A 21,174-nucleotide genomic window follows, 5' to 3' on the forward strand; every position below is an offset into this window, starting at 1 on the left:
TTGAGGCTCCTTGATTGCTGGGCCAGGGCACGGTCATCACAGCAGTTTAGTGTGTTCATTCAGTATGTGTCAATGAAGAGGTGTTTGCTGAAATTCCTCTTTGAGATTTTAATATAGACCCATTATTTACAAGGTTAAACTCACTTATAATTTGCTCTGTCACTAGTACTTTATTAGTGTTTATCAACTGGTGCCAGTAAATTAGACCTTTCTTACCAAGTGTTTTAGCTGCTACTGAGTCCTGAATTATAATATTATTTTGTGTATATGATATTGGGAATATAAAAAAGGCCATGCTTTTATATCCAGATTTTTGTTTGCAAAGTGCATAAAAGTATTTAGGGTATTGGTAATGTATTTAGAATTTATATTTTTGTGTTTCCCTGTTGCCATATATTCTTTCAATAACCAAAGTAAACTATTTGGTACTATTTCCATATGTTTATGTATTGTATCATGAGTGGTTTTTAACCAGATTTTTTCATGTACTAGTTTCCATTTAGAAGTATATTCTTTGTTTAACCATAGAGAAACTGTTTTTAAGGCTGACGATTGTATATATCCTTCCAAATCTGGTAAGCCTATTCCACCTTCGTCCCATTTATCAAAATGATGTTTTAGAGCAACTCTAGGTTTTTTAGGGTACCATAAGAATTTCATTATTAACCCATCAAATTCTTTTAACAAGGATTTAGGTGGAGGTAGTGAGCAAGCTTGTATAAAATACAGAATTTTGGGGAATATAATCATTTTAATTATATATAGTCTTTCCTCCATGGTAAAAAAAGTTTATTCCATTTTAGTATGAGTTCTTTAATATTATCCAAAATCTCTTTATAGTTTAGTTTTGCTGTTGTATCTATGTCATTTATAATTTTAACTCCTAAGTATTTGATTGTATCATCTTTAGATATATATTTATGATATTTTTATTTAATACTTCTTTGTTCATATTTATTAGTAACATATTGGTTTTATTTTCATTAAATGATAGTCTAAAAATCTTCTTAAATTGTTTTGTTGCTTTCCGTAGTTCTTTTAATGTGTTATTATCTTCTTTTAAAGTCAATAAAATATCATCTGCAAATAAATGAATCTTTAACTCAAGGTCAGTATCAAGCTGAATTCTTTGAATGTTTGGGTTTGCACGTATGGAATTTGCTAATGGTTCTATTGTGATAACAAAGGGAAAAGTGGACAACCCTGTTTTGTACCTTTTGTAATGGTAATAGGCTCAGACAAACAGGATCCTATTTTTATCTACACCAAAGATTTATCATAAAGAGACCTTATTAGCGAGGTAAAATTTTTCGAAGATACATAATCTACCAGTGCAAGCCAAAGGTATTTCCAATTTGTGGATTTGAATGAACTGTTAATATCTAAGCAAATGACATTAATTTAATTTTTTGTTTTGTTTATGAAATCAACGAGGGATAAAATTCTCTTGATATTGTCATATGTATTTCTGTTTTTAATGAATCCTGTTTGATTGTTCTCTATCAATAATGGCAGTATTTGTTTTATTCTGTTTGCATGAACTGTCATAAATATTTTATAATCTATAATTAGTAAAAGTATGGGTCTATATGAGGTACACATCTATTTTTTATCTTGTTTCAGAATTGGTGATACTTGAGTGCATTTCCAAGAAGGAGGGCATTTATTGCCTTCTTTAACTGATGTGAACACTCTTAGTAATGGATTTAAAGCATTATTAGATAGTAGTTTACACATCTCTGGTGTCATGTTATCATTACCTGGGGCTTTGTTTAATTTTATTTTATTGATTTGCTCTTTCATTTCTGTCATGGTTATATCGTTATCTATTATTTTTCTGTGTTCATCTGATAGTCTTAGTCTTATATTTTCCTTAATGAATTTTCTAAGTGCTTCACTTGATTCTACTTTATTTTCCTGACTATTGAGTTTATTAAAATACAGTCTAAAGGCTTCTAGAATTCCTTCTAAATCTGATACTGTTCTTTTTTTGTCTATATTGTATATTTCTTTTAACTGATTTGCCTTTATCATTTTTTTCATCCTGTTAGCTATTCTCCTTTGATTTTTTGGATTCATAGAGTAAGAGCATAGTTTGACCTTCTCTAGATTAATCACTGTTTTATGATTCAATATCTCTGAGTATTTTTTGTTGAGGTATTCTAATTCTTTTTCTAAAGCTAAGTTGCCTTTATGAATATCTAATTTCATTTTTATCCATTTTAGTTTGTAGTTCTGCCAGATCTTTATTCCAAAGCTTTTGCTTGTTTTTATACCAGGCTACCACCTTCCCATTTAAATATGCTTTCATTGCATCTCTTATACAGTGGATATAAAAAGTTTACACACCCCTGTTAAAATGCCAGGTTTTTGTAATATAAAAAATTAGACCACAATAAATCATTTCAATACTTTTCCCACCTTTAATGTGACCTATAACCTGTACAATTCAATTGAAAAACAAACAAATCTGTTAGGGGAAAATGTAAAAAATAAAAAACATACAATACATTGGTTGCATAGCCTTAAACTAATACTTTGTTCTGTGTGCACACCCTTAAACTAATACTTTGTTGAAGCACCTTTTGATTTAATTACAGCATTTGGTCTTCTTGGGTAGGAATCTATCAGCATAGCACATTATGACTTGACAATATTTGCCTGCTCTTCCTTGTAAAAGTGCTCCAAATCTGTCAGATTCAAAGGGTATCTCTTGTGCTCAGCCCTCTTCAGCTCTACAGTACATTGCATTTTAGCAGGAGTGTGTACACTTTTTATATGCTCTCCAAATTTAAATGGGGAATTAGATCAGGCAGTTTTTAATATAAGTTCCTTATCTTGAGATGAAAAAAGTTTGACTATGATTGTCCTGGGACTTTTTGTTGTTTTATTTGATGCTGAGATTGGCTTTAGGGATCTGTGAGCTCTCTCAATCCCGTAAGAGAGAGTCTCTGGAAGTTTTAAGATGTCTGGAAGACATGTAAGTTTATCATATTATTGCCCTCACTTTTTTCTTGTATTATTGCATCTGGGTCTATTTTCAAGATCTTCAATTTTGTCCCTTAGTGAAACATTTTGTCTATTTAATGTGTCAGTATGTTTTTCATAGTCTGAAATTCTACTTTCGCCATCAGTTAATGTTTCTTCCATATTTTCTATCTTCATGTTCTGTTGTTTTGTCAGTTCCTGTGGTTGTTGGATTTGCTTTTTGCTATTCTCTTCAAAAGTCCCCAGTTTCTTATTCATTGTATCAAATTTCAGTGACAAGTCCTGCATTGTTGTTAATAATGACTGTTAATCCTTCTTCACTGTTTGGTCAGACATAGTATTTTTCTGAAGCTCATCTTTTCTCGGGTCTTGATGCTTTCTCTTCATGTTTTTGACAGGATTAGTAGTAGTAGAAAATGCAAACGTTTTTCAATGTAGATTTCTTAAACCATTAATTGTAATATTCCAGCAAAGTTGAATTGTCAGTGATCAATATTTTTTAATTTTTCCTGTCAGAAATAGATTTTAAGGACAGAGCTGAAGAAACATGCTGCCAATCAGTTCACATACTGGATGCCCCCCCCCCCCCCCCCATTAAAGTCAGCATTTGAATGTTAGGACAGTCCATTTCCTAAATCAGTCACTGTACTTGCAGACTTTTTTTAAGTCTGTTCTCCCTGACAGACCCTTAGTAGGTTTATATCAAAAAGGGGAGACTGTGAAAGCTGATTGTTCCTGTAATCAGGGTAGTTACAGACACCTGCAAACCATTAACAGGGACCACTTCTCAATGCCTGTCCTTTTATTGCCGGACCATGTGCATGTAATAGGGCGGGTCCTTACATCATATTTACATTCCCAACACTTATGTTAATCATTTCACACCTCATTTTCATACTCACAGTGCTCAAGGGGCTGATGCTGCACTATAGATAAAGGAAATCATGCAGTTAATGCCCTTATATTATATGGGGAGACTGTTCAAAACACTGACCTCAATACTGCTAGTAATTAAGGACTTTGGGTGATGTATCTATGTTCTGCAGTGCTGTGTTTTGCTATTTCTTAATGAATGTTTTTAGTTTAACATTAAAAAGGTGAAGTGCAGTGACCTCTGAAAAGCATTTGTATAATTTTAAATGTATTTATTTTTATTCCTTCCATTTGATATAGACATGTCTGTATTTCTACAAGTATGCTGCTGAATGCTACATGATAAATTTATTATTTTATTTTATATGTCATGTTTGCACACTTATTGCAGATGATTGCATTGAGAGTATGTAAGAAGGTCTGACGTGTGTTAGCAAAAATAAAAATGTATTCTCCACAGCAGTGGATATGGCAGTTATTACAGCTTGGTGTTACTTTTCTAATAATGCATTTATAATTGTTATTGTTAATGCAGCAATGTATTTCAAAGTGTAAACTTGTGTTATCTCCATTACAGAAGTGTTATAAGATCTGTGCTGATAATGAAGTTTTAAATACACTTCTTTTTTGGGGGGAGGGTTGGATGGATGGGTGGGAGGAGATTGGTGAGGGTCTAACTTGTTTGCAGTCATAGTGAGCACTTGATATGCAGAGATTGTTTGTGTGCATGCTAGATGCATACAGTCACGCAGAATTGAGCTCACAGCCATCCTGTCTATTATATATTTAATATTTTCTGTCTGTTTTCTGTTTCATCTCATATAGAGATATGGCACCCAAGAAGACATCTGTACCACATAAGTCAGCATATAGTGATGCAGAAAATTAGGTCACCATGGAGCTTTTCTGTTAGGGAGAGGTAGAGATGACCAAACTGCCTGAGGCAGGATATGGTAGCAGGTGGTCTATGTCCTGAATGCTGTTGGAGGATATAAGAGAATTTCAGATAAGACATCAGGCAACTGACATGATAACCTCTTCCTGCTGTAGGGCTGCTGCAATTGTCCAGGAACAGGTGGCTACAGATGGTGGTCCTGCTACCAAACTCACCACTAACTGAAACTGAGAAGTTCCTGTCCACTGTCAGAGATCAAGATAGTTCATCAGAGCATTCCAATGGAATTCCTGACATTGCTGCAGATGTGGACATCAGACCCAGAGTGTCACAAGCAGACCATCCAAGTACACAAGATGTACTGGTGCTTGGAGGAGGCCTGCTCTCCTCCTGAAGCTGGTGTGCCATTAGGTGCTACCAGATATATCTGTATGGCTGTAGTGGAGGCACAGGCAGGTTCTACTAGGGTTTGGAAGAGATACTGTGATTACTAAATGTTTGATGTGATTGACTCCCTGAACCATGTTGGCAACTTCTTAGACAAGATGAATGACACACTAGATCAGGCAGTTTCTGTGATAGAACATCTATTGGAGGACAGTGGGCATCCATGTGGCTGGATGGCTGCTCCATCTTCTGGTGTTAGCAGATGTGGCTATGCAAGAATCTGCTCCTACAGTGGCACTACATCCACTGCTCCATCACTGCACTGCAGTGTCCACATCCAGACATGATAGGCCATGGAGTCATGGTTCTGGACATAGTCCTAATGAGAGCTCATCTGGCAGACATTGCTCACTTCCAGGTAGCAGCCTGACTTCTATCCGGGACCATAGAAGTAGCAGTGTAATTGATGGCAGAGCTGGTTCTTATGTTCGAGGGTGATGATGCTGAACTGAGTAGTCTGCCATGCTTGGCTCACGCCAGTCCAAGCTGTGAGGATGTAGTGCTAGAGCAGTGCTTGACTGTGTTTATGCAAACACACACATATTGAAAAAATAATTAACTTGGCCATATCACTTTACACACATGGAAACTATCTAAACAGTACTGTTGACCTCTACATCTGTTATTACTGGCCCTGAACACTGTATACATGTTTTTTTCTTCTACAGACTCATTTCTTTGGTGCCAGCACCCCCCTCCATGTTGTACAATTCAGAACTGAACTGAAGCAAACAGTGCAGCAACCATAAACATTCAACTAGAAAAGAAAAAGCAGCAAATGCACTGCGTGCAAAATTATGTCTCTGTGTCTTGGGAATTCACCTCTATTCAACGCTCATAACAGTCCACAACACCTTCAAGCGCTTTCACTTGAATAAAAGGAAGCTTGTTTTATTCAAGTGAAAGCGCTTAACCATTCTTTATTTGTTGGCATTACAATAAACTTTTGTTCACTTCTACTTGGTTTCATTGAAGGTGTTGTGGACTGTTATGAGCGTTGAATAGAGGTGAATTCCCAAGACACAGAGACGGAATTTTGCACACAGTGCATTTGCTGCTTTTTCTTTTCACGTTGTACAATTGATGATGACTGTGCCCTGCCCTTTGTACATGTCTTTATGACTTACGGTTGCATATACGTCTGATGCACACAGTGGTTAGCTAATGCTTACTTATTTACAAGACTGGATTTATCAATATGTATTGCGGAGCTAAAGTTCTTGATTTCTTATCACTCCTCTTCACTTTATTTATTTTACATTTGTTGACCGGGAAAGGCTGATTGGACACATGTCCATTTTCAGTGGAGGCCTGGGGAGAAAAGCTCCATTTCGACACATGATCAAGCTCTAAGAGGGGGTATTTACATACAAATCAGGCAGACTAACATTAGTAAATATAAGACAGTATATAGTACAGGCTCATAGTAAGATATACAGTTCAGAGGTATCCAATTCTTAATACATGCAGTACATTGCAGACTTATACATATAATATATGCAGTTCTTTGCAGACTTATAGATACAGTATATTGCAGTACATGCTTTTCTTTGCAGACTTATACATTCAATATATTAAGGTCGCACTTGAACCAGAAACAGGGTGAGAAACTAGACTTGACATATGGCTGTGTTAAGAATTATTGCTTGTATGCCAGTCTTTACCCAGGGATGAGACAGGAGCATAGCTAGTTGTTCATGAGGTGGGCTTTTAGGAGTTTTTTAAATTGTGTAATGGAATTATTTGATGTTAGGGGGCAGGTAGTGAGTTCCCGAGTTTAGAAATGAAGTAACTAAAGAGAGATTTTCCTGCCTCATTGTTATGTTTGGTGATTTCTAGGAGGTTTAGGGTGCTAGATCTTAAGGTTCTTGTTTTGCTGTGAGGATGTATAAGATGTTGAAGGGCTGGAATTTTGTCTGAGTAGTAGTATAACTTTTGTGCTAGTGATGATTGAGTTGAAGTAGTAGAGGGAGCTCCAACCAGTTTAGCTTTCTGAGAGAACCACAGTGATGTGTTCTATATGAAGATTCTGTAGCAGATCTAGCTATCTTATTATAGCAGGATTCTAGTTTGTGTAGGTCAGTTTTACGAATGTTAGTTAGTACTGGGGATGCATAGAGGAGGGTGTATCGCAGATGTGTCCTGGCTATTGTGGTTCCAGATTGCTTTGAGAGAAATTGCCTGTTACGATAGAGCAGTCCTAGTTTTTTGTGAACTTTCTTGATGGTTTGGGCAATGTGCAAGTCGAATCTTAGGTGGTTGTCTTGGTTGTCTATTTCAACACCTAAAGGTTTGGTGTGGGTGGTTAGGGTAATCACAGTTTTGTTATTAGAGATGATAGTAAGGTTATCGGTTTCGGGGAAGGATCTATAAGAGCTGAAGAGGAGTAATTGTTTTATTTGGGTTAAGAATAAGCTGGTGGTTAGTGAACTAGGTTTTAGCTAGTGAGAAGAATTCTTGTGTTTGGGAGTGGAGGTCCTCTAGTGTGGGGGCAGCACATATGATAGTGGTGTTATCTGCGTATTGAATAACTGAGACCTTTGGTGTGGAGGATGAGAGTTGATTGGTGAATAGAGTGAAGAGTAATGGGCCTAGGATGGAACCTTGAGGGACTCCTAAGAATACTGGCAGTAGAGAGGATAGTTGGTTCTGCCATTTTACTGCCTGCTGCTGTCCTGATAGGTAGCTCTTAAACCATGTGATAGAGGAGATACTGAGGTTTAGGGTAGAGAGTGAATGGAGACGTTTATTGTGGTTTACCATATCAAAAGCTTTAGATAAGTCTAAAAATATGTCTGAGACTAGCTGTCCGTTATTTCTATGGTGATTAACGGTATTAGTGAATGATATAAGTGCGGTGGTGGTACTATGAAAGGATCTAAAGCCATACTGCTTTTTAGATAGCAAATCGTTTTTTTTAAGGTAATCTATGAGTTGAATGTGTATGACCCTTTCTAGGATTTTAGATAAGGGTGATAAAATAGCAATAGGATGATAGTTATTGGGTTCAAAGGAATTACCTCCTTTATGTAGTGGTATGATATGGGAGGTTTTCCATATATGGGGTACTTTACACTCTGAGATAGATCTGTTAATGAGAATTGCAACAGGATAAGCTATAGCTACTGCAGTTATTTGGAGGTATTTTGCGGGTAGGTTATCAGCGGCCAGGGTGGTGAGTTTGAGTTTTTGGAGGAGTTTTAGAATGGTTTTGATTGACACCAGCTGAAAGCTAAAGTGGGACCTGTTATCTTGTGTTTCATTTGTAGTTGGTATATTTGTTGTGGTAGGGTGATTGGTATTAATTTGGTTATTAGCTAGGGCCTGGATTGTCACAGCAAAGTATTTATTAAACTGGGTGGGGATGTTATCATGGTTGTTCCTTGTTGTGGGTGTGGGGGTTGTAGTTTTCCCAGGTTGCAATACAGAGTTGATTGCTGCCCAGAACTTTTTTTGGGTTTTTAGCATGTCTTTCTTGTAGATTTTGGTGATAGGTGATTTTGTCTATTTTAATGAATTTCTTGACTTTGTTACACAGTTCTAATTAGTTTTATTTTTCTATTTGGGTTTTGTTTTTGTGAAATTGTATCCATGCTTTGTTCCTTTCTTGTAAATGGATTACTTCTATAATTGTTGAACTGCATTTTATTTCAGTTAGTATTGTCATTACAGCACTGGAAACATTAGGTACTTCAGTCTTGCTTCTTGGTATAGTTGTGCAAATGAGGGTATAATTGACACACTTCATATTTTATGGACGGTGGTCAACTGAAATGCTTGAGGCAAACTGTTGATTCTAAACCATAACTGTATGTTGCAAAAATTTTACAGAGGAAATATTACTGACATAACTGTACACCTCAGACAAAAGGCTTTGCTTAGGGGTATATACATATTTCCATATGAGAGTAATCGGTTAAATAACTTTTTTCACTTTATAGGTTGTTCACTTACCTTGTCATTACTACAAGTGACAATTGTGTCCCTGGGGGTTGTCCCTGTTTGATGCTATCATAACACAACCATTACATGGCTAAGTAATGGTTGTGGAGTCAGACAGACATCAGTGTTCCTATGTGTATGTGCATGGGATCTTAGGGTTTGACCTAGGTAGTGATTTTGTGTGTTGTCTTTTGCCTCTTAGCCAGATCCAGGGCATACTGTGGACACTTCCATTTGCTAGCACCATCTAAAGCTGGTAGTTCTCCCTCTTAGACTCCTCATCTATACCTGTCACTGCTGGCCCTGCCTGTGGCCCTTGAAACTGTGATCCTGCCTCTTGCTGTCTTTGTTGAAGCTGTTTCCTGAGCATTATATTGTGTAACATGGCACAGACAAGTAAGAATTTCTGTACAGATGCCCAAGTCATATTGCAGTCCACCACCTGATGTGTTTAGACATCAAAAGCTTGATTTAAGCAAACCAAATGTGTTCTAGGATATTCTTTGTTTAAGTGTGAGCATCATTGTATCCCTGCTCAGGGGGATTTTATGTGGGTTTCTCACAAATGTCATAAGCCAGGGCTCCCGTACATAATCCGCATCCCCCATTAGATGCCCTTGAGGAATGCCACCCCTAGCAAACCTTGTGTACAGTTCACAGGTGTGCCATATGTGTAAGTCATGGAAACTGTCTGGGTTACCTGAACAGACATTGTAAATGAAACATCTGGCATTACAGACAATCTGATAGTTTATAGAGTGAAACCTTTTCTATTGATGTACTTCCTTTCCTGTTCCGCGTGTGGGGCTTTTATTTATATTTACATGTAATCTATGGCCCCTAAAACTTCAGGGAAGTGTGCTATTGCACAGAATTCCTGAATGGTTCTTAGTCTCTCCTGTGGTGTTTGTGGGAAACAGATATTCTCTCTTGTATGCAGTAGCATTGCATTTAAAAACTGATGTTATATTCTTGAGGCTGATGTCTGTGACTTTCCTAATATATTCCCTGTGGGTCTCTGGAAACTACCTAGCTAGTATATGTAATGCTAAATGTTTGTTTCCTCTGGCATGGGTTCTAAATGATTTCCCTTTGGCCTGAGGTGGGGGCAGCAGAGGTTGTGTATTTCCTCCAGTGTTTCACTGTCCACCCTGTATCTTTCAACAACTTCTGTTTAATGCAGTCCAGGATAAGGGTCTTCTTCTTACCCAAGGGCTGGCAGCAGCAACAGCAGCATCCTAATTTAAAGCCTGTTGCACATATAGCATAATAATAGCAGTAGATCCTCGGACATATTTTTTCTAGGTGTAGTTGTACCTGCATTCCAGTTTTGGTATACATGATAAAAGCCTACACTGAGTGTACACAATTGCTTTATAGCTTTACTAATAGCTCCGCCATGTTGGATTGGTTAATTAGCGTGTACTTCAGCTCTTTATGCTTTCATTAATATATTATGTTTCCCTTTCTTTGGTGGCTCTACATGTTGTGTAGAGATGCTTAATGAATACCAAATAGCCCATTACTGTGTTGGTGACACTGTGCGACACCAACACGATCACTATATTTCATGTCGCTGTTAAGGAATGTGACCCATTGTCTTTCACAACTCTTACTCATACTCTGTCATAATTTACAAAGAAGTCTGAAATACTTTTTCAGTGTTTCAACTGCATCCAGAGCCTTCCAAGCTAAGATAAGAATATTTCTTGATTTACAGCACTTGTACCTGCTTTATACAGTGATCACTACTGTTTTTGAGCATTTTTAAAACATGTATTTAATTTTGTGGCAAAAGTAGTCATGTTCTCTTTGTACAGACAAGGAACAGGATGCGCCAACTTCTCAGGAAGGATGCTGCTACAAGAATCCACTAAAAGCTGTTTATTTAACTTCAGATAGCAAGTAAAAAACATATAATACCACCAATACTGTTTTGGTGGTATTATACGTTTTTTACTTGCTATCTGAAGTTAAATAAACAGCTTTTAGTGGATTCTTGTAGCAGCATCCTTCCTGAGAAGTTGGCGCATCCTGTTCCTTGTCTGTGGTTTGGATTACTTCTTAGTTCAATCATGTTCTCTTTGTAGGCATTTCTAGTTCTGTGTGCTTCCAAATCTCCTTGCAGAAGGGTGAATTAGCCAGAGACTTGGTTATTTGGTAATTTGTCGTTTAATCTGCACTTGAACGCTGTTTTTGTTCTGCTTCTATATTAAGAAATTCCAAGATTAGGTTCATAGGTAGGTACTAGGCTATCGGCCCTGGGGCCTGTACCAGCCCAGCCAAATGGTACCCTGGCTTTTGCCACCCAAGAAAATTATTTTCCTGTGCCACTGTCGAGCAGAGCCACATAAGTGATCCCCACAGTGAATTTCCTATTTCCCATCCAATCATCAAGATTTTTCTTGAAGAGTGCTAATGAGGAGCTTTGTTTGATATAGACAGGTAGTTTATTCCAGAGTATGGGAAGTCTCTGGAACAGGAATCTATCCTTCCGGCATGTTCTGTTTATTGTGGTGACAAGGTTTAGGTCCCTAGAGCATGTAGCTCAGAGGGATTGGGATTGGGATTTCTTTAAGTGGAGCATGTCCAACAGCTCTGGGTTTGACATAGCTTTGTATGTTAGGCAGAGATCACCTCTGAGTAGGTGATATGCGACGGAGTAAAGCTGGAGTTTTTTGAGACGGTCTGCATAGGGCATCTGTTTGAGACAGTAATCCTCTTTGTAAGGTATTTCTGCGGCCTTTCCAGTTGTTGTAGATGTCTTATGAGGTATATACCAAAAGGGGCATTGTACTCTATAATGGGTCTAATGAGTGACGAGTAGAGTGGAACAATTACCTCTTTTTTCCTGGATGAGAAACCTTTTATGATGAGGTGTGCCACGTAGAAGGATTTCCTGACTACTGTGGTGATGTGATTATCAAAGGAGAGACTACTGTCCACCTGTGTCCCAAGGTCTCTTATCACACTTTCAGTGTTAAGTATACTACCACCTATGTGGTAGCTCATGGGTACAGTCTTTACCAAAGGGGATAACAATGCACTTTTTGGCATTGAGCTTGAGGTCATCGCTTTGACACCAGGCATCTGTCTCAGTGAGGCCCTTTTGTAGGATGTCCACATTGTTAGGAGTTTTGATTAAGGCTCCTAGTTTGCAGTCATCTGTGAACTTCATTAGCCAAAGTCCTTCTGTGTTAGTCTGTACTTCAGAAAAGTAGATACCAAACAGGAGAGGACCCAGGACTGAACCCTGAGGTACTCCACTTGTCACTGGTCTGAAGTCAGATTTGGAGTCTGCTACTTTCACAGTGTGGGTTCTGTCAGTGAGCCAGTTGGCAACCCATCTTGTGACATAGGGATTTATACCTAGTTTAGTGAGTTTATCTATAATTCCAGAGTGGGGGATGGTGTCAAAAGCCTTGGCAAGATCTAGATAGGCTGTGTGAACTAACTTACCCTTGTCAACGGCTTTGGTGACTGCTTCAAAGAAGTCTATCAGGTTTAGGAGACATGATCTGCTTTTTACAAACCCGAACTGGTTGGGGTCCAGAGTTTGGAGATTACCAATGTCTTTGTTTATAAGTTCCATGATAATACGTTCCATGGTCTTGCAGACCAAGCTCGTCAGGCTAATGGAGTGGTAGTTCCCTGGGTCCGTGGTGGCTACCCTCTTGTGAAGTGGGATAACTGTCACTGTGCACCATTCAGCAGGCACAAAGCCAGAGGTGAGGCTATGAATGAACATGGTACTTAGGTGAGGTGCTAGTTTGTTCTGTAGTTTGTGTAGAACACAGTCTGGGATGTTGTCTGGTAACATGGATGCTGTGTTCTTGGCTTTGGATAGTGTGTTTTTTATCTGTGCAGCCATGATTACAGGAACTTTGCATTCTTCCGGTATAGAGATGGGCTCTTTAGGGGGTGAGAGGAGGGTAAAGTTAGCACTGAACCTATCTGCCAGGATGTTGGCAATATCAGTTAGGTCTGTATATTTAGTGCCATTGTGCTGTAACTCAGAGCAGATCTGAGTGTTGCCATTGAGATTCTTGACATAGCTATAGAATGCTTTGTGGTTGTCTTTAGAATCAGTGGTGATTTTGTTTTTGTAACTAGCTTTGGAGGATTTTATCAGGGATCGCAGCTTCTTACTGAGGCTAACCAGGGAGCTCCTCCACTCATGGGATTTTGCTCTCTTTTGCAACAGTTTCTTCCTTCTGTTGTACAGTTTGTTTATGGCAGGAGACCACCAGATTGGCTACCTTTTTTTGGAGGATAGCATCTTGGTTCTGTTTGGGATAGCACGATCCATGCACTCATGTAAGTGCTTATAAAGTGCAATTGTGTAGGATTCAGATCAGGAGTAAGATCATTCGTCTTGTAGCTGAAGGTGTTACCTGGTCTCTCTGAGTTGGGAAGCACTGCAGAAAACTCTAAGTGTGATTGTTTATTGGCTAGAGGATTGTTGAGTCTTTCGGCTTTTCCTGGTTAGGGGTCACCACAGTGGAACTCTGGTCCGCTAATGATTGGTAGTTGATTTTTACGTGCCAAGTTACCAGCCCTGACGCACAACCTTCAATGAAGGTATACCCATTCATGCATGTCTCCACGCAGAAGACTCTCTAGCTGAGAATCGAACCGGACAGCGTCTTACTGTGAGGTGACAATGCTACCGCAGCACCACCACCGGCTAGACGGTATAGGAGTTAATTTACAATCTTTTTTCTCTACTACAAATCAGGCAAGTTTGCATAGAGCCGTCCATCTTGTAGCGACAATTAGCAGTGCCTTGTATAGTAGCAAATGCTTAGACAGTAAAATGTCCCTATAAATTTAGGATTCGATCTGAAACCTATTAAACAGTGTGGCACTGAGCAGAAATAAGATAAGAGTAGCTAGCTTGTGCACTGAATAGTACTTTCATATCTTAGTATTATATAACATCTTGCCCTTAACCCCAGAAACTAGTTTGCATATTGAAAAGCACTACTATATTCTAGCACTATATAACATCTTGCCCTTAACCCCTAAAACTACCCTAGGAGACCCCTGTTAAAACCCAATCCTTAATTCTAAACAGCCTACCCCGTTACATGACCTTGCAATATGGATATGCAATATTCAAATGTCTCTGTGGTCAGTTTGTCAGTTTGGTAGATTTGGGCATCCTAAGGTGATGTAGTAATTGTCTTTTGTTCTCAGACAACCAGTTAATCATTAAAGAAAATAACACAGTATGTGAGAGATGTAAATACACAACTTCTTTGGAGGCAAAAATCTTGCATACTAATGAGGTTGTCAGGAATGCCCACACTATATTCCTCACAAACACCACTCACCACACACACAGGCTGTCTTATCCTGAGGCACTTTAAATAAACCTCTCCAAATCTCAAAGACCTCCAAAGCCACACAATAGCAACACTGCTCCTCAGCAACTATTAAAGCCCACACCCCACTCAGGCATTATTGACAAACTCACCCAGCTAGGTATCAACCCTTATATTATTAGGTGAGTCACTAACTGGCTCACCAATAGAACCCATACAGTCAAAATGGAGGAATCCACCTCCAACAGCAGACCCGTAACCAGTGGTGTTTCACAGGGATTAGTTCTGGCACCTCTGCTGTTTGGAATCTATTTCTCCAAAGTACAAGGAAAAATTAAAGGTCTGTGGCTGACAAAGTTTGCTGACGATTGCAAACTGGGAGTGGTCATAGAATTCCCCAAATGATGTCAACATCCTACAAGAGGGTCTTATGCAAACAAATGATTGGTGCCAAAGTCACGGCCTTAAACTCAATGCAAAAAAATGTATTATCATCCCTTTCAGTAAGAGCCATGTTCCTGCTAACTACCACAGCAATAGAAATACCCTAAGCATGCACTCATTGGTGAGAGACCTGGGCACATAGGTTGAAAGCAGCCTTACCTTTGATTGCCATGTCTCCACAGTGGTAAGAAGTGCATTGTATATCGATCATCTCATACATAAGGGAATTGCCTCCAGAAAAAAAAAGTTATAATCTCACTGTACTCTTCCCTTATCAGGCTAATAATTGAGTACAACACCCCTTTTTGTATGTACCTTTCCAGGCACCTGCCGCATTTGGAGAGACCACTATAGTTCATCACAAAGAGAATTCAATGTATTAGCATCTGTCCTATGTGGATCAGTTGAAATCACTGTCACTTTACTCCATTTCATACAGACTAATCAGATGTGATCTCTGCTTTGCATATAAGGCAATCTTTGACTCTGCTTTATCGGAAATGCTGCATATCTGTAAGTCCAATGGCTCACAGCTTACTCACTGTAAAGACCTTAACCTGGTATGTGACATTAATAGAACCCGCTAGAAGGACAGATTTGTCTTCCACAGGTCACAGCACCTGTGGAACAGACTCCCAATTCATGTCAAGCAGAGCACCTTTTTGGCCCCATCAAGTGCAATCTAGACGATTGGATGGGTAACCTTAAATTCACTGTGGGAGTTCAACCTGTGTCTCTCTTGGACAGGGGCAATAGGTACTGATTGTAGAAACAAGGGCAGAACTTGGCTAGGCTTGTAAGGACTCAAAGGCTATTAGCCTAGTAACTTCCTATGATCCTATGAAAAAGCAACACCAAACATCTCACATAAGTGTATACTCAATGGTTCCCCAAGAGCAAAGCCCTTAAGGCAGGCATATACTTTACCTAATACTATTGTCATTAGAGACTCCATTGCATGACTCACAGATGCCCCACTCAAGTGGTTAGACAAAGAGGAAGATAATGGTTAGTTGACTATTGGAGACAGGATCTATCACACTCAAGTTACTGCACTCCAAGTACCAATATGATTCTATTATAGTCTATGTGGATGTAAATGATTAGAGACACACTTAACTGGACTATATGAAACAAGGCATAACGGATCTCTTAGAATATGTGTCAGAGGTAGGTATGACCCTTGCACTGAGCAGCATTTTACCATTACCAAGGATGACACAACTGTAGGAACATCAAATTATTGATTTTAATAATTGGTTATTTTCTGGTGTCAATCCAGACAGAGGCAATATCTGTCAGCATAGAAGAACATGTTCAACAGACCACATTGCTTTGCCAAGGATGGGCTGCACCTGCCCCCTAGGCGTTTGTATATTAGCTAAAACTTTATCCATCTCCTAACAGCCTTTTTTAGTCAATGCCAAAAAGACAAAAATACCAATATAGTTAAAAAGTCTGCAAGCAGCCTTAAAGTTTTACTGCTCAATGCTTGGACCCTAAACAAAAAACTCCACACCCTTCAAGCCTCTCCTCACTCTGGAGAATATAGACATCTGTGCCATGACTGAGACTTGATTAAAAGCCATATAATGCACTCTGGAAGTGCAAGGCTATGGTGCCTTCTGCACATTTAGACCAACAACAGCACAGACTATGTCCAAAGGTGGAATGTGTCTCAATCTACATTAGCAACAGACATACCTCCAGATTGAGGATGATACCATGGAACTTATCCATGTGCATGTCACCATAGATAAGGTCCCTCACCATATCATGAATAACTACTGGACATCATCTATGCCCCTGGAGTCTTAAACTCTTACTTAAACCTACTAGAGGCAGTCTCCATCCAACAAAAGACCCTATTCATGGTGACGTTAACTACACCAATATAGACTGGGAAACATACACTGCCTCAAATTCACAGCCACAATGCTTCCTGGACTTTATTAACAAAAACACCCTGGAACAGATCATGCATGCTCCAACCAGGGATCAAACATACTGGATCTGGTACTCACCAGCATGAGAGAGTGTTGTACCTCCACCCCAAGTTACGTCCTCACTAGTGAATTTGGATCACAAAGCTGCTCATTTGAAGTAAAAATCAACCTAAAAAATCCAGCCAAACCCATAACAGTTAAGAACTATTCAAAAGCAAACTACATCCTATTAAATGGCAGTTTGTCAAAATTCAAGGCTCCTCCCAACCCTGAGACCATAGCTACCTAGGCAGGATTATTCGGAGTCCCTGTACAAACATGTGAATGGCTGCATAGAGTCTGACATACCTCCTAGAAATAAACCCAAAGCAAATACCAAAAATGCCTCCCACTGGTGGAATCCTCACTTAAACAGGGTATATAATAAAAGAAGAAAACCCAAGGATAAAATCAGGAAGAGCAACTCCCTTAAAGACAAGTGCTCTCTTATGCAACTAAAAAAGAAACTAAGAGGTCTAATTAAATCTAACAAGGCCAACTATGAGAACAGGATAGCCTCCCACGCTAAGAACAATTAGAAGGTCTGCTTCAGCTATGTCTGGAACTTTAAAGGTAACACACAGGACTGTGTTGAACTGGTGGTGAATGGTACCACCCTCACAGATCAGGGAGCCATAGCAAATCTCCTGGCCAATAAATTCAGTTCAAATTTCCTCTCTTTTCTATAGCTATCAGGAGGGGCCAGGTGCAGGCAGCACTCAGAAAACCAAGAATACTTCCTCCTTGGGTCATGACCACATCTTCGGTTGCTTCCTAAGCGGTCTAAAATGTGACCTATCAGGGCCACTTGAGTTATTCTTCAACTATAGCCTTGAAACAGGCTACATTCCAAGTGAATGGATGACTGCAGCAGTTATTCCCCTCCACAAGTGTGAACCATCAAGTGACCCAGGGAACTACAAACCCATCAGTGTAACAAGCCTAATATGCAAAGCCATCAAACGAATTATCATGGAAATGATAAACACAGGCATTGGCAACCTACAGACACTGGACCCATCACAGTTTGGCTTTGTTAAGGGAAGGTCATGCCTACTTAACCCGGTGGACTTCTTTTAGAGGGTCACCAAGGCAAGAGACAAGGGTAAAACTGCATACCGTGTATCTCGGCCTGGCTAAGGCATTTGATTCAATACCCCACTCAGGCATTATTGACAAGCTCTCTGAGGTAGGCATGCATCTTTACATAACTTGCTGGATTTCCAGCTGGCACACAGCCAGGACACAAGAAGTCAGGATTGTTGAGACCACCTCCACTATGAGACTGGTCAGCTGTGGAGTACCCCAGAGTTCTATTCTGGGCCCGCTCTGTGTTGTACCTACTTCTTGGAAGTCAAGGCTAACATTCAAGGCCTCTGGCTCACCAGTTTCACAGATGACTGTAAACTGGGAGGTATTACTGATTCCCCAGAAAGCACAAACATATTGTAAGTGGGTTTAACACAGACAAATGACTGGTGACAAAGATATGGCCTAAAACTCAGTGCCAAAAAAATGCATTATAATGCCGTTTGGGAAAATGTCAACCCAAGTTAATGACTCCATTGATAAAATGCCCCTAAGATTCAACCCAGTAGTAAGGGATCTGGGAAAATATGTAGACAGTAATCTGACCTTCGAACAACATGTAGCCAAGATAGTAAGAAAATCATTCTAGATCACCCAACTTACAGGTAAGGGTATGGCATCCAGTTCCAAGGAAGTTATAATACCACTCTACTCAGCCATTATTAGAACTATCACTGAATACAATACCCCCTTTGACATGCATCTAACAAGGCACTTGCAACAGTTGGAATGCCCATAAATGTTTCTCACCAGAAGAATTCAGGGCATGAATACCCTACATTGGACACCTAAAGGCTGTGTCTCTGTATTCAATCTCCTACAGGCTGCTGACAGGGGATCTTTGCTTGGATTATAGGGCTTCTTCAGACCCAGATCACTAAACAAACAGCAGCAGTAATGCTAGACCCAAGAATCTGAACTTCACCTATGACTTAACAGAACTTGGTGGAGAGACAGATATGTATCCCATAGGATCTCCACACTATGGAGTAAGCTCCTCATCCATGTAAAACAGAGTTCTTCCCCAACCCTAATGAAACCTTGGCAACTGGATAGGAAATCATAAATTTATTTGAGTGTAGACCCCATGTCCCTTATGGACAGAGGCAGTCAATAAGAAAAGCATTATCCTAACTAACACCCTTTCCACAAGTCCTTAGTTACCTCCTTACTAACATGCACCCCTATATAGATACCTATGATACTTTGGACCCAAATGGTTTAGGGTGTGTGGCTAGGATTGTAAGGGGTCCTAGTGATCATTAGCCAAATAAAAAACCTATGAACCTATGAACTAAGAGATTTCTGTGGCCCGACCTTTAAATAAAGCCCCAGATGAATATTTTCTGCAATATACATTTGACTGTTTTGACCTGAGAAACAAAGCCTGGCAAATAGCACTTCACAAACAAGCACAAAGAATTTAGATTGAACTATAAAATACATGGCCTTCCTAAATCAGAAGAAAGAATCATAACCTTGTTTCCCCTTCCTATGCTTCCTGTTCCTATATTAAATCTCAGAAAAGCTTTCTCACTGACCAGACCTCTCAATGTTTCCTACATTTATGCAATGAGACTTCAGTAAGGACAAGAGACTGGGTCTGCTGAAGCAAATCTCATGGAGTAAAGCTTGCTGGAGTAGAATACCACCAGCTGTATCGTATGGAGGCCTTCCTCCTCTCACTGATGAAGTATCCCCCACCTAATACAGTTCAGACTACCATTCCAATAAATAAAATAAAATAAATGACACACACCAATCAAGTGTGTGCACTGATATGCAGTTCTTGAACAGTAAGTGGTATGAAACTCGTCTGACACTGTTGGCTAGGGATAATCTTCAGTGATTCCTCCCTTCCAAAAAAAAAAAAAAAAAAAGTTACACTTCTGAAGAAACTCTAATGTGTGCCATAATAGGTAAATAATAATTCTCCATGATTTACTCCTCCCAGCAAAAAGACATACACCGAGGGAATATGTCCATCTAGATACACTTCCTGAATAATGAGAAATATGAAACCGTAATGTTTAGCAGTAGTGGCTAACAGTAATCCTCAGTGATTCCCCCTCAAAAAGTAAAATAAAAGTCATGCACATATTGAGTGTGTGCATCAAGATGGACTTCCTAGAACCTTAAAATAATATCTGGTGTTATTGGTTAATGAGAATCTAGAGGGAAAGAGAAAGTCTGTGAGTACTTCCTAAATAAAAGGAAGCATGATGCTCTAATGTCTGGTGTTATTGGCTAATGGTAATCTTCAGCGATTTCCTCCAGCTAGAAAACAATACACATACACACATCCATTTTGTGCATTAATGTGCACTTCCTGAACAGATTCGTAGGATGAAGCTAATGCCTTGCATTTTTGGTTAGCAGTAAAGTTGAGGGAAAAAACAAAAGGGAGTCTTCATGAGCATGTTGTTCCTGAACCATAAGTAGCACAAAACGAGAATGCCTTCCATTACTGGATGACTGTAATCATCAGTGATTTATGAGATACATCAAGCATGCAAGGAGGAATGAAAACATCGACTGATTAAATCACATATGAAGAAACAGAACACAACCTAGCTACATTTTCCAAGAGGAGTAATAACAGGATAGGGGCAGACAGGCTTGCTGTACTTAAAGGAAGTTGATTCCAGGGTTGGGACAACCACCACCCTCACAACGTGAGTGTGAATTACCAAGATGGGTTGTAATTTTTAGCTGTGGGACATGACTTGAAGGTCTTTTGGACAGTGGCCCTTTAAAAAGTGTTCAGCAATAACATTTTCAGATTAACAGGAGAAAAAAGCCTCTTGGCTATGGAAAGCTACAAAATTTTATATAACTACTTTAGTTTATAGTACTTAGAATTAATTATGTTACTCTGCAATTATGGTTGTTAAAACAATTATTTAGATAAAACAATTACTTAGAAGATGACAGTTTCTTAAGATGATGTGATTTCCTTTAATTAATTTTTTTTCTGTAAAATAATGACATCTAATTTTCCTATCTCTGGTAATTAAATGATTAGCTAATGAAGTACATAACCAATTCAGTTTGAGTAGTGGTATCTATGAAAATACTTTCCTAGAATGTAGATTGTCTTAATAACTCTGTAAAAAGGGCAAGTTGCTTACAAAAGTTTTTGGATTACTTAAAACAGATTTCATATGTGTGAAATAAACCCATC

Source organism: Protopterus annectens, chromosome 5.part0, assembly GCF_019279795.1.
Source record: "Protopterus annectens isolate FY-2018-M chromosome 5.part0, PAN1.0, whole genome shotgun sequence".
NCBI classification, from domain to species: domain Eukaryota; kingdom Metazoa; phylum Chordata; order Ceratodontiformes; family Protopteridae; genus Protopterus; species Protopterus annectens.